The 14947-nt window shown below is 36.0% G+C and overlaps 1 pseudogene; it reads left to right on the plus strand.

Moving 5' to 3' along the window:
• The first annotated feature begins 4415 nt into the window (after positions 1-4415).
• The window catches only part of LOC130243108 (carcinoembryonic antigen-related cell adhesion molecule 20-like), a 49445-nt pseudogene continuing 38913 nt past the window's right edge, over positions 4416-14947 (plus strand).

Genomic DNA, 14947 nt, shown 5'->3' on the forward strand with positions numbered 1-14947 from the left:
ATCATCCTCAGATTCACACCACACTCCTGCTAATAAGAAATGCTGTGTGACTGCTATTAATGGTTATTAATGAGTTGAATTATCTTATTTCCAATCATGTTCATTATCCTTATCAACATTGTGATTGATATAATATTGTTTTTATCTATAATAAATGTACAATGAAATTTTTTATGAAGAACACATGTAGTGTGACATTGCAAAAACTGGATTTTTATAGTATTTGTCTGTGCTTAATAAGTATTAAAGTCTGAATACAACAAGGAATAAATAATTGTTGTTTGCTGTTGTTGCTGAAATGTCTGCTTACTTGTCTGTTTAACTCAGTGCACATTAAACCTTTTCAAACATGCTAAAACAGATTATTTATTTATTAATTCATTCATTTTTTTTCGGCTTAGTCCCTTTATTAATCAGGGGTCACCACAGCGGAATGAACTGCCAACTCATCCAGCATATGTTTTACGCACCGGATGCCCTTCCAGCTGCAACCCAGTACTGGGAAACACCCATGCACTCTTATACAGATACACTACGAACAATTCAGCTTTCCCAATTCACCTATACAGCATGCCTTTGGACTAGTGGGGGAAACCAGGACACCTGGATGAAACCTACACAAACTTAGGGAAAACATACAAACTCCACACAAATATGCCAACTGACCCAGCCGAGGCTTGTACCAGCGACTTTTTTGCTGCGAGGGGACAGCGCTACACATTGCGCCACCGCGCCGCCCCATAAAACAGATTAAAATAATAAAAATATATTTTGAAATCTGAATAAATATATATTTGATAGTTGGAAGATTTTTTTTGACAAACTAAACAGATAATTCAAACGTGCTAAAACATTTGATTACACTTTTCAAACTAGTTAAGAAAAGGCTGGCTTTTATTTAAACTGTTACGACTGAGTATTGTCTTAAAGAGCCCATATTATACATGAAATAGGGTCATATTTAGGTTGTAAGGGTCTCCAACAACAGTCTAATATGCATGCAAGGTCATAAAACACTTTGATGGTCTTATAATCTGCATTTATTTTTACCTAATTATCCCAGCGACTCTCATATGAATCGTTCAGCGATTCATTTGTTCCCAAACCCGTCCTCAGCGCGAAGCTAATCTGCACTGATTGGACCGATGACAGCCTGCTGCGATTGGTCGACACGGACAAGGCTTCAGCGTGAGACAGAGTGAAATGCCCAGCTGCTAATCAACAATATAAAAGTAGTCACAGTGCATCAGAGATGTATAAAGTACTAGAGACCAAGACTTAAGTAAAAGTACAAGTACTTTATCAAAAAGTGACTTGAGTAGAAGTAAAAGTGCTCTTTAAGCACCATACTTAAGTGGAAGTACTAAAGTATTCAACATTTTTTGTACTTAAGTATTGCAAGTAGTTTATTTCAAAATTTACTACTCAAGTACTGAAAGTAAAAGTACAAGTATTGTGTAATGTAGTTATTAAAGAATGCAGTCAAAAGACATCATATTGTTTTGTTTATTTTAAATCTCTTTTTTGGGGGCACGTCATTAAGCAGAATGAAAAGAAACATGACTTACAATACTGTTTTTCTCTCACGCTTGAACCACAGATCTGACCGATTATAACAGCTTTAACACACACCTTTCAAAGTTGTGTCACAAAAACAGTCCATAATCCACTCAAAACGCTATTGAAACCCATTTTCGGAGCACAAATTACTGGTTGTAAACGCTGTAAACGAACGTTCTAATTCACTTGATTTTGATTTTATTGTAAAAAAAAGAAAACATGTATATTACTGTGTTAAATGAAAATCTGAAATATTTTATGGCTTATGGCTATGATTTAGTATTCAAAAATGTTTCATTTTGATTATGTTTTAATTAAATTGGTCTTAAACTTCATATTTTTATAGTATATTTATTCATTCTGGTACTTTACCATAAACCAACATCTCAACCATTTGGTAGAGGCTGATATTTTAGAAATTATGGGATGTGTTGGGGGAAAATGTATTGATTGTGTTAACTAGCGACATTAGGAGTTAAGAAATACAATAAATAAAAAAATTCTATTGGTTTTTTTCTTGGTGTGACAGTTAAATGGTTACTTGTAATATAATTGTGTCCTTTAATACAGCAGTAAGATATATGAACTGTACCCTTAATTTGACCCACTCAAAGAAAACACTCTTTCTGAATGTATCAAACAAAACTCATGCACAGAAGACAGCATGAGCATTTATAGCAAATAAACTAATGTAAATATTCTCCCGCCTGCTTTTTAAACGCTGACAGGCGAGGTCTTACACCCCTTTGGTTATTGTCTTCACCTTCTCAACAGAAAGGGCTGCTATCGGCTTTAGAGATGAAAGCGTTGTTCACTGATGGCGGGAAGAACAGCCGCGGTTACAGTCTATGTATGTATAATACGCGGTTATCACAGGTAATCTATAATAGACACAGTGGAGAAAACTTGCACCTCATACACGCCTACCAGGCCAGCGGGTCAAATGTCCAAAGTGAGAGAGGCAGAGATGGAGTCTCACAACATTTCTCTGTAGTAGTGCAATAGCGGCTCGTGTGCTGTGCCGCCTTCACTCGCCCTCGCGCCTCCGTCCTTCGCCATAGTATTGCGACACCGCACATAGGAGATAAATGACGTCAGTACGTAATAACCCGTTATGATCTATTACTGAACCGATATCGACCATTGTGACACCTCTAGTAACGAGTAACGATGCAGCTCATAAAAAATCTATCGGAGTAAAAGTATTAAACTCATCGAAAATATGTACTTAAGTAAAAGTGGAAGTAGGAGAAAAAAACAATACTCCAGTAAAGTACAGATACTGCCTTTTAGTACTTAAGTACAGTAGTGAAGTAGTTCTACTTCGTTACTATACATCTCTGCAGTGCATACACGCTTCATAGTGGATTTTGGCTGCCAGTGGGTGAATGTAAATACAGACGATGGACTAGAAAATACTGACGACTAACTATTTTATTGAGCAAAAAGTCCAAGAACTGGCGAGGAGATCTCCTAGCCCGTCGCAGTCTACTTGCTCTTTTCACACACACACGCACACACACACACACAGGGCCGGCGCGTCCATAGAGGAGACTTAGGGCGGCAGAATAGAGAGGGCGCGGCGCTCAGTTATATCTGCGAATGGCTCCGTTATATCCGCGGCGCTCAGTTATATCCACCTCCCCCCATGTAGTTTTCAGAAGCACTCGATCTGCTCAAGGCTGGGCTATATTGCTAAGGTTTCATCTTTGATTAGACAGTCAATAATATCCCTCTGCACAGCGTGACTTCATTCGACCGGTGTCTCTCTCTCTCTGTGTGTGTGTGTGTGTCTGTTGCTTTTTTTCTGTTAGTGGGCGGGGCCGCAGGTTTCAAATCTCCCGGGTTTGCGGCGCAACTACTTGTTTCGTAGCCGCGTCATCACGAAACACCTAATGACTCGTTATCAAGACGACTCGTTTGAAGCACTATGAGTCAACTCTTTTATAGATGAATCAATAGTTTTAAACACTGTACACTTACAGATTTAAGCCTTAGCTGGATATTTCACTTCACTTAGAGCTGTGTTACACACTACATGGAAGGGCTTTTTCAAAAACCCATAATATGGGCTCTTTAAAACATTACAGTACACCATCAAAATTTGTTATCGAGCACAAAATCTTGAACAAAAAATAAAATCAAATTTATTTTAATGAAATTATAAGTATTATAAATACAATTAAATTATTATAATATAACATTATACATTTTATAAATGAAATGTAAGTTTTACACTTAGCTATTTATAATTATAAAAACAGCACCTATACACTCTCAGAAATAAAGGTACAGGAGCTGTCACTGGGACAGTACCTTTTTAAAAGATACATATTGGTACCCAAATATACCTAAAAAGTTTCATTGAGATACTATTATGGACCATTCAGGTACAAATACATACCTTTTGAAAAGGTTCTGCCCCAGTGTCAGCTCCTGTACCTTTATTTCTGAGAGTGTAGATGTAATTCTTTGGTTTCTTATAAAGGTAAATTGTATGTGGGTTAGTCCCTTGACCAGGTTCAATTATGTTGACTGTTTTAATAAAGCCAAAGTCACTGGCTGCAGACCATCCAGTTCCATTCTGCTTAGTAATGGAAAATGCCTGTTGCATCACATCTTAGTAAATGCAGCATTGACGAATGCAGCAATAATGAATAAAATATTTTAGTTTTGGTTTACAAATTTTCATGATCAAAAAAATGTGACGTTAGTATTACCATAATCGAATAAAAATCATGTCTTTACCTCAGCACTAGATGGCGCAGTGATTTTTCTGTCCTCATCTGTATCAGCAGTTTATCATTAACCTAAAGCTAGTGTAAGTAGTTCAGATGATTTGAGCTGCAGTTTCTTACAGATGAGAGCTTGATCATGATGGGTTCTCATGGTTTATTATGGACTCTCTGGATGTTGGCCTGTTTTGGTGAGTCTTTTTCTTGTTCATCAAATTATCAAATGTTGTGTTTAAGGTGTGTTTAAAGTAATAAACTATAAAAATGGTGGGTAGTTGCATTTTTACAGTCAATTTGTTACTGCTGAACAACGTTTTTAGCAAACTATTCATTATTGAAGTCACAATTTAAGATTTTAGTTAAAAATTATTATAGTTAAAAATTATATATATATATATATATATATATATATATATATATATATATATATATATATATATATATATATATATATATATATTATATATATATATATATAATATCAATAAAATATATATATAAAAATGTTTGTGCACAATGACTTAAAATTTCAAACACACGTAAACGCATGATACATTGTATTTCCATTTTAAAACTTGATTTTCTATTGTAAATGTAAGAGTTTTTTTAAAATACAATAAAATCATTAAAATTCTATTTGCTTTTTAAATTTAATTGACAAAAGTAAAAAGAAAAGAGAAAAGATTTCCAGTATTTCAAAAACCAAATTAATTGTATTCTGCAAATATAAACTAATTTTAGTTTGGATGCATGCACATACTCCAAAAAGTTGGTACAGAGGCAATTTAAAAGTGAAAAGTTCATAGAATATCCAAATGAAGCAGGTGAACTGGTGATTCATGAGAGCTTCATGGTTGAGTATAAAATGTGCATCTCAGTCTTTTTCAAGTAAAGAAGGATCATGGCTCATTATTTTATGCCAAAAATCATGTGAGTTGTCAAACAAATCATAAAATCTGATTGATCAATGCAAAACAACACCAATTTATGTCTTTAAGCTACTATATTTGATATTGTGAAAACATTGAGGAAATCCAAAAACATATATGTAGAGAAAGGCAGGAACCCTCAGCTGAATGTGCTTCACTTTTGAGCCTCAGATGGCACTGCATGAAAACCTGTCATGTGGAGCTGTTAAATAAAACCACATGACCTTAGGAGAACACAGTTTGCTGCTGCATCAAAAATTGACATTAGAATGTTTAAATGTTGATAGTAAAAGCTACATCAGTGGTGTGCAGAAGTAATGCCGCTGATTCTTAGGATTAGAGCTGAACTCAGATCATCAAGAACAGTGGCATGCACAGACCTCCGGTGGGGCTGGGGCAGAAGGTCCAAAATGGGCACCAAAAAAAAAACACTCCGATGTATATATCCAAATGTGTTTTAGAACAGATTCTAAACTTAATTATTTATCAAATTACCTGTATTTAAGTGGTTACATAATCCTGAATTTCTTGACTTTGTAGGAAACCAAATTGATTTATTTTTGAGTTATACAAATCAGACCACCTCAGTAAGATGAGAAGCATTTAAGGCCTATTAGGGGCCAAATGATTAGTTTTGCAAGTTCTAAGACAAGACTAAGCACAATTTTGTTCAAATGACTTCTTTTAGATATTTCTTTTAGATGTTGAAATTATGTCCCCTAAGGGTGCATAATCAAAATTATGATGTCCTGTTTGAATTCTTAGATGAAATCAACTAAAACATTAAATCCCTGAAATCTCATCAGAGGATCAGTAAACAACTCAGCAGCATCAGCAGCTCCACTTATTACTAACCTGTTTGACTTGATTACTGTCTACAAATGTCCCCATCACATTTATTGAGAATTTTAGTTTGTTTTATTGAAAATACAAGTTTTCAGCATCACCATTGCAGTAAAGCATGGCTGCTTTACTTTAGGTCACTACTTCGCATTGATTGCATTGTAGGAGGGCGGTTTGGCAACAGCTGATCTGTGACTGGAGAGTGCATGGTAGGAGGTAACTTAGATTCCGGAAGCATTGTGGAAATGGAAGAAGAAATGTCTGGCGCGGATAAAGGGGGAAATTCGAAAAATGAATGGATTACAGTAGAAAATTGTAAAAGAAGCTGGAGTAATACATCTGAGACTGATAGTGAGAATGGATTGCATCTGACAAGAAGAAGGAAAGAAGAATTTATGGTAGTGGTGAAACTCGATTCTGGTTCATTTAGCTTCATTAATCCGCTAAAGATGTCTAAAACAATCAAGGAAGAGATAGGATTGGTAGAAAGTGTTAAAAAGTTGAGAGACGGCAGGTTGCTAATATACTGTAAGGATAACAGACAACAAAAAGGGCTGTAGAAATTAAATCAATCATGGGGCAAAAAGTGACTTGTACTGTACAAGAAGAAAAGAAATGGGTTAAAGGAGTAATCACTGGCATCCCTACCAATGTAATAGGCGAAAAGATCAAAAGAGGCCTTACTGGTGCCGCGGTTATTGATGTTTCCATGTTTAGTGATGGTTATTAGATTGTTTAGTGATTGTTTAGTGACGATGGCCACCTCCGTGTCGTGCTCTGCAGTAGTGTTTGTGTTTTTTTTAGTTTGTCCTGTCTTGAGTCACATTCCTACAATTAGTTTCACCAGAGATGAATTGTTGGACATTCGGGCACATACACCACCAAATATTTTTCCATACCTGGATTTATCTGATATTCTGTTGGACATTGTAGTCGGAGGAGCCGCAGTGCTACTCAAACGCTTTCAAGCGCGCAGACGAGGAAGGCGCGCTTGTGAAACTCAGACAGCGCGGATTTCGGACCGCGTTGCCTAGCATCCATCTGGCAAATCTCCGCTCTCTATCCAGCAAAATAGACGAACTCATTCTGCTCTCTCAGACAAACAGGGATTTTCTGCATTCAGCTGCTCTGTGTTTCACGGAAATCTGGCTGAACAACATCATACCGGACAACGCGCTTCACCTCCAGCTGTTCAGAGCGGATCGCGACGAAGAATCAACGCGGAAATCGCGCGGTGGCGGGAAGTGCTTTTACATCAATGAAAGGTAGTGTACAGATGTAACAGTTTTAAAGAAGATGTGCTGTCCAGATCTCGAAGCACTGTTTATTAACTGTAAGCCTTTTTACTCCCCGCGCAGGTTCTGCTCGTTTATCCTCGTCAGTGTTTACATTCCTCTGCACGCGCACGCGAGCCTGGCGATACAGAAACTAGCTGATCAGATCACGGTTATAGAGCAACAACACCCGGACTCTGTTTTAACTATTCTCTGGGACAAGAGACAGTAATATATTGGATCACTGCTACACCACAATAAAGGATGCATACCGCTCCGTCCAACGAGCAGCTTTGGGACACTCTGACCATTATCACATTCCAAACTACAAACAGAAACTGAAAACAGCCAAACCTGTATTAAGATCTTTGAAAAGATGGACTACGAAACAGAGCGGGATCTACAAGCCTGTTTCGACCTCACTGACTGGAGTGTTTTTGAAGCTGCTGCAAATTATCTGGATGAGCTCACGGAGACTGTAACATCTTATATCAGTTTCTGTGAAGACGTGTGCATTCCTACCAGGACTCAACTCACATACAACAATGACAAACCATGGTTCACTGTAAAACTCAGACAGCTACGTCAGGCCAAGGAGGTTGCTTACAGGAATGGGGATAGGGCCTTGTATAAGCAGGCCAAATACACACTGGAAAAGGAGATCAGAGTCGCAAAAAGGAACTATTCTGAGAAACTAAGAAGTCAGTTCTCTTCCAGTGACTCAGCATCTGTGTGGAAAAGTTTGAAAAACATCACAAACTACAAGACACCATCTCCCAGCACTGTAGACAATAAACGACTTGCAAACAAGCTGAATGAGTTATACTGCCGGTTTGAGAAAACCCCCCACACCCACTCTGAACTGCTCTTCACGCCACCATTAACACCTCCACCACCCCCCGCCTCCCTCATACCTGCCCTACAGTTTAACGAAGATGAGGTGCGCCAGGTCTTCCGGAAACAGAAGAGGAAAAAAGCACCAGGTCCAGATTTTATAACACCAGCCTGTTTAAAATCCTGTGCTGACCAACTGGCCCCCATCTTCACCCTGATCTTCAACAGATCACTGGAGCTGTGTGAAGTGCCCTACTGCCTCAAACGCTCTACCATCATCCCCATCCCAAAGAAACCCAAACTTACAGGACTAAATGACTACAGACTGGTTTCACTAACATCTGTGGTCATAAAGTCTTTTGAAAAACTGGTGCTGGCCCACCTGAATGACATCACTGAACCCTCACTGGACTCTCTTCAGTTTACTTACAGAGCAAACAGGTCTGTGGATGATGCAGTAAATATGGGACTGCATTATGTTCTGCAACACCTAGACAGACCAGGGACCTATGTGAGGATCTTGTTTGTTGACTTCAGCTCGGCGTTTACACTATCATCCCAAAACTTCTCCTGCCCAAATTAACTCAGCTCTCTGTGCCCACCTCTGTCTGTCAGTGGATCAACAGCTTCCTAATGGACAGGCAGCAGCTGGTGAAGCTGGGAAAATTCTTATTTAGTATCCGCACAATCAGCACTGGTGAGAAATTAAAGATGCAGATTTCGTCCTCTCAGCAATTATGTGGTGGCCCTTAATAGTGTTATTAATATTACAGTGGAATGCAAGAAGCTCAATAGCTAATGGGCAAGAATTTATAAAAGTAATTTCCAATTTAGAAAACAAACCAAATATTATATGTGTTCAAGAAACATGGCTTAAACCACAATAAGATTTTGTTCTACAAGGATATATGGTTATTCGGAAGGATAGAAAACAATGTAATGGAGGAGGAGTTGCTACTTTTATAAAACAAGGTGTAGGGTATAGGAATGTTGAGGTGGTGGTGGATCACTAGGTGGTTTCAATAGAAGTTTGGGAAGGGTGTTGTAGTATTAAGGTAATTCATTTTTACAATCCATGTGAAAAATTATGTAAAGATAAACTAGAAGTCATAAGAGGTAACATTAGACAGAAGGTAGTATGATAAATCGGACAGTAATGGATTGATTGTGGAAGAAATGTTAGATTGGGGACAATTAGTATGTATGAATAATGGGTGTTACACAAGAGTTTGTTTGTCTCATGGACGTAAATCTGTATTAGATATTACCCTAGTGACCCTAGGAGAATTAGCTAGGAAATGTGGGTGGAAAATATATCATCACAGTACCTTGGGAAGTGATCACTATCCAATATGGTGTAAAATTGGGGTAGACATCATCAATACTTCGATAGAAAGAATTTGAAGATGGAAATTTAATGATGCTAACTGGGAACTTTTTAGAGATGTGTGTCATGATAAAATGTGGGAAATGGTCAATGACAATGATAGCATAGAAGAGTTAAATGAGAAAATAAGTGAAGTATTAAGAAATACAGCAGAGGAAGTTATTGGCAAAAAGAAAAATGTAAACAATAAAAAAGCAGTTCCTTGGTGGAATAAAGAATGTAGTAATGCAGTTAGGGAGAGAAATAAAGCAATGAAGAAAGCCAGGAGATCTGTATTGTTCAATGATTTCATTAATTATAAGAAGGCAATAGTTAGGAGAGAAATAAGAAAAGCAAAAAGACTTTACTGTCGAGAAGTCTGTAATAAAATAAGGGAAGAAATTGAAATTAATGAAGTTTGGTATATGATCAGAAGGATGGGAGGAATTCAGAAAAATAATAACATTCCAGTTTTAGTTAGTATGGAAAAATATCCGTTAATAATAATGCTAAAGCAGAAATGTTGGTGGAATCATTTGCAAAAATTCATAGTAATAAAAATATTTCAGATGATATGAGAAAAATCAGGGAACAGAAAATTAGGGAAAAAACTCATATATGAAAAGAAGAATACATCAGGAAGTGTGTTCGACTCAGAGTTCACGTTATAGGAGTTAAAAAGAGCTATCTCATGGGTTAAACATCCATCTCCAGGAAAAGATGACATATGCTATGAGATGATTAAACACCTGTCAGATGTATCTTTGAATACCATTTTGATATTGTTTAACAAAATTTGGGGGAAAGGAAGTTTGCCAGCAGATTGGAAACATGGAGTTCTAGTGCCAATAGCCAAACCTGGAAAAGATCATTCTCAGCCAACTAGTTATAGACCTATTGCTCTGACTTCAAATCTATGCAAAATTATGGAACGGAGGGTTATGGGTCGATTGGTTTTTGGGATAGAAAGTAGAAACATTTTTTCAGCATGTCAAAGTGGATTCAGAAAAGGAAGAAACACAATGGACTCAATCTTGTGTTTAGAAAATGAAATTCAAAAGGCTCAAATTGGGAAAGAGGTACTTGTGGGAGTGTTTTTCGATGTGGAAAAAGCCTATGAAATGTTGTGGAAAGAAGGTCTTCTTTAAAATTGGAAAACATGGGAATAGATGAGCGAATGTACAATTGGATTCTGAGTTTTCTATTTGGTAGAACGATTCAAGTAAGAGTAGGGACTGCATTTTTTAAGATTCTTCCAATTGAGAATGGTACACCCCAGGGAAGTGTGAGTTGCCCAATTCTGTTCAACCTAATATTAAATGACATCTTTCAAAATATCGAATCAGGAATAGGAAGATCATTGTATGCAGATGATGGAGCGATATGGAAAAGGGGACGAAATGTTACATTTGTAGAAAATAAAATGCAAATAGCAGTGAATGAAGTTGAGAGTTGGGCTAATAAATGGGGTTTTCGGTTTTCTGTTGCAAAATCGCAAGTAATATGCTTCTCGAAAAAGAAAAGCAATCCAGTATTAAACATAAAAATTTATGGAACTCGGCTAGAACAAGTAAATGTAATCAGATTTGTAGGTTTATGGATGGATAATAAATTAACATTTTAAATTCATATTGAGAAATTAATTGAAAAATGTAAAAAAGGAATAAATGTTTTAAGGTGTTTGGCTGGAGTTGAGTGGGGAGCCAGTAGTATAGCATTAAAAACAATTGATAATGCTGTGATAAGGTCAAATATTGATTACGGGTGTATGGTTTATAGTTCTGCTAATAAAGCATTGCTTAAAAAGATAGAGGTTATACAAAATCAAGCTCTGAGAATATGTTGTGGGGCTTTAAGATCATCTCCAGTTGTCTCATTACAAGTTGAAATGGGAGAGATGCCATTAGAACATCGAATGTCACAGTTGAGAATGTGATATTGGATAGGAATAAAAAGACATTTAGAAAACCATCCAGTTAGATGTCTTTTAAAAAGATTGCTGGGAGTACGAGTACAACAAAGTGACTAGTTTTGGTTGGGTAATAAGAAAGGAAATAAACAGTTTAGAATGGAAAGATCTGGAAGTTGCTCCCTCTGTTGTTATACCAACAATTCTCCCATGGTTGTTTCCTATGCCATTAGTAGATCTGCAAATTCACGAAAGAATTCAAAACAAGGAGACAATTATTCCATCTAATTTAATAGTTCAAGAATATATGCAACAACATTATTATTCTATATTACAGATTTTTACAGACGGGTCTAAGGAGCCAAAGGGTGGAAGAACTGCTGCTGCTGTATATATTCCACAATTTAACTTAAAAAAATTGCAAAGAGATTATCAGATCATGTGTCAGTGTTTACCGCTGAATTATTAGCTATTATTATAGCACTACAATGGATTGAAGAGGTTCAACCAGAACAAGCAGTAATTTGTACAGACTCAATGGCTGCACTTAATAGCTTTCAAAGTGCCAAATCTGAAGCTAGATAAGATTTAGTATTTGAAATTTTACAAAGTTTATTCAGAATCAGGCAGTTAAGAATAATGGTTAATTTCTCTGGGTACCGGCACATGTGGGTGTAGATGGGAATGAGGAAGCTGATTTGCTAGCAAAAAAAGCTTTAAATAATTTGCTATTAGAAATTAAATTAGCCTTAAGTAAAACAGAATTTAAAAGAATGATTGCTGTTGAAATATATAAGAAATGGCAACAGGTGTGGAACAAGGAAACTAAAGGAAGACATCTGTACCAGATTCAGGAATATGTTGAAAATGAGAGGAAAAGGTACGGATATAGAAAGAAAGATGTCATCATTACAAGATTAAGGATTGGTCATACATCATTAAATTACAGCCTGTATAAATAGGAAAGCATGAATCAGGAAAGTGTGATAATTGCAGAGAGTTGGAAACAGTTAATCATATAATTTAGAAGGTCCTACATATGAAAGAGAGAGGTTTGAGTTTATACAAGAATTAGGGCAGCTGGAAGGTGAGCTAATTTCTTTGAAAGTCTTGCTAGGAAATGGGCTTAGATGAACAAGAATTCAAGAAATGTTAATGAAATATTTAGGAAATATAGGAATAATGCATAGAATTTATTTTTATTATTATATAGTCATTTAATTATGTGTTTTCTCTCTACCTCAATTATGCATCTCGCCGTTATGCATAGCCGTTATGCCGCCTGGAAACGTCACCAGGGACTGAGCTCGCGTTCGCGTTTAACGCGGACGAATGACCTCATGAAAAAAATACTATGGTAATATATAGTAAATATTATAGTGTTTTTGAACATGTTTGTTTCAGTTTGGGTTATGTTTAGTTTGTTTCAGTATTGGGTTATGTTTATAGTTGTGATACCAAAGCAACTATTTTAAATAGGCTATTTTATAATATGGTTCAAAAACACTATAGCATTGCTATAGTATTTTTTTAATGTGGGAGTGGATGCATTTGAAATATCACTGTTTTTACAAAAAGATGGCCACAATCACAAAGATGAACAGCCCATTACTTAAAAGGATGTATTTAAAATATTGTTACGCACCGTCTAGGGATGGTGCACAACATGAAAGACAAGACAACGAAAATGAAGTCAAAGATTTATTGGGGTTTGAATTCGGGAGCTGACAAGGCCAAAATAACAAACAAAAATTCCTTTACGTTAAATGTCTAACTTACCTGATCAAAAAAAAGAAAAGTACAATTCACTACCCTAACTTCCTAACACAAAAAAACAGAGGTCAAAAAGGTTTTACAAAGAAAATGGTGTCAAACTACTTACTATCCCACTATATACTATTTACAAAACAGGCAACCATATTTAAAGGACAATCCAAAAATCAATGTCAGCAGGCAACAAGGGTCAAACAAGCCAGTGGAACAAAGTATCAAAAAACAAAACAAACACTAAACAAAAAGTACTCACAAATCTCAATAGAATCTCAGTAGTCACACAAAACAAAAAGTACTCACAAATCTCAATATTCAGACTTAACACATACAAAAGTTTCAACAAACACAAAGCAAGTGAACAAAAACAAGATGGCTGCCAAGGAAGTAGTGTCATGGCTTTTAAACACTGTAGGCCAATCAGGAACAAGCAAGCTGGAAGTGGCCAATTAGATGTGTTCTAAGCAAAACAGAAAAGACAGATGAGACAAGACAAACATAGGGTTGTAACAATATAAATATGTATATTCAAACAAATGTTAAAAGAATGACAAAATAAATAGCTTATGCAGCAAGAAAGCTTTCAAGAAATCTCATTTGGCTACATTATAAATTAAGCAGCTATAGCAAGATGCTTTTGAGTGACAAGACAAATGTTTGTTTGACAAAGAAATTAAGGGGCTTATTATATTAACATGCTTATTAGGCCTATATAAACTGCTTTTACTCCAGACTGAAATAAACAGCCTAAGACTTTCTCCAGAATAAAAACAGACTGTAGGAAAATACTGTGAAATCACACAAAGATGAGGCATAATGACAAGCAGTCTGATTACCTTGTATGTATGCACATATGTATGTATTGGATTGACTTTCATGGAATAATGTTGCAAAAAATTATAATACAAAACTCACACAACCATACAAAAAAGTGAAAATGACAACAAACAAGACTTTAAACTAAGATAGAAATAAAATATAGCACTTGCACATCCTAATGATTTATTAGTAACATTAAAATATATCAGATAGGTCACGTTATGTTTTTACATGGATTTCGTTTTGTTTACATGTAAATCTAAATAAATAACCATATGTAATGCTTTTATATATATTTTTTAATTATCAATGACAATACAAAAAGTTATACAACAAAGCCAGGTATAAAGCTTAGTAAAAAAACAAGATAGAGAATAACCTGTAGTTTTGACAGTCACAGCCAATAAGCTTTGAGCTGTGTCGTCAGCCAGTCATTTCCTATCATGCTTTTGGTGATCGCAGTCTTTGGAGAGTAACTGCAGCCAGCAGCTCAATCCGCAGAACACACTTCGCCATCGCGAGAGTTTTTTGCCATTGCATCTCAATGATGGTAAAAATGTCTTGTTGCAGTGCATGCTGGGAGTAATAAGTTTTGTGTGATTCTTACAGCATGCACTGTAAAAAAAATTCTGTAAAATTTACGGAAAAATACTGGCAGCTGTGGTTGTCAGACCTTTTTGTAAAAAATACATTTTTCTGTAAAATAGTTTTTATGGAAAACTGTATTTTCAACCAGATAAAAAATTATTCATTAACTGATGCAATGATCATTTACAAACATTAGAGTTAATTATTTATATTTGTAGAAAGCAACTACGTTTAGCATTTACTGGTATTAAAATCAACATTTTAAATGTCTAAGTAATATATCTGAGCATATTGATATTGAGAACCATTGTACATCAGTT

This window comes from Danio aesculapii, chromosome 16 (assembly GCF_903798145.1).
Source record: "Danio aesculapii chromosome 16, fDanAes4.1, whole genome shotgun sequence".
NCBI lineage: Eukaryota > Metazoa > Chordata > Actinopteri > Cypriniformes > Danionidae > Danio > Danio aesculapii.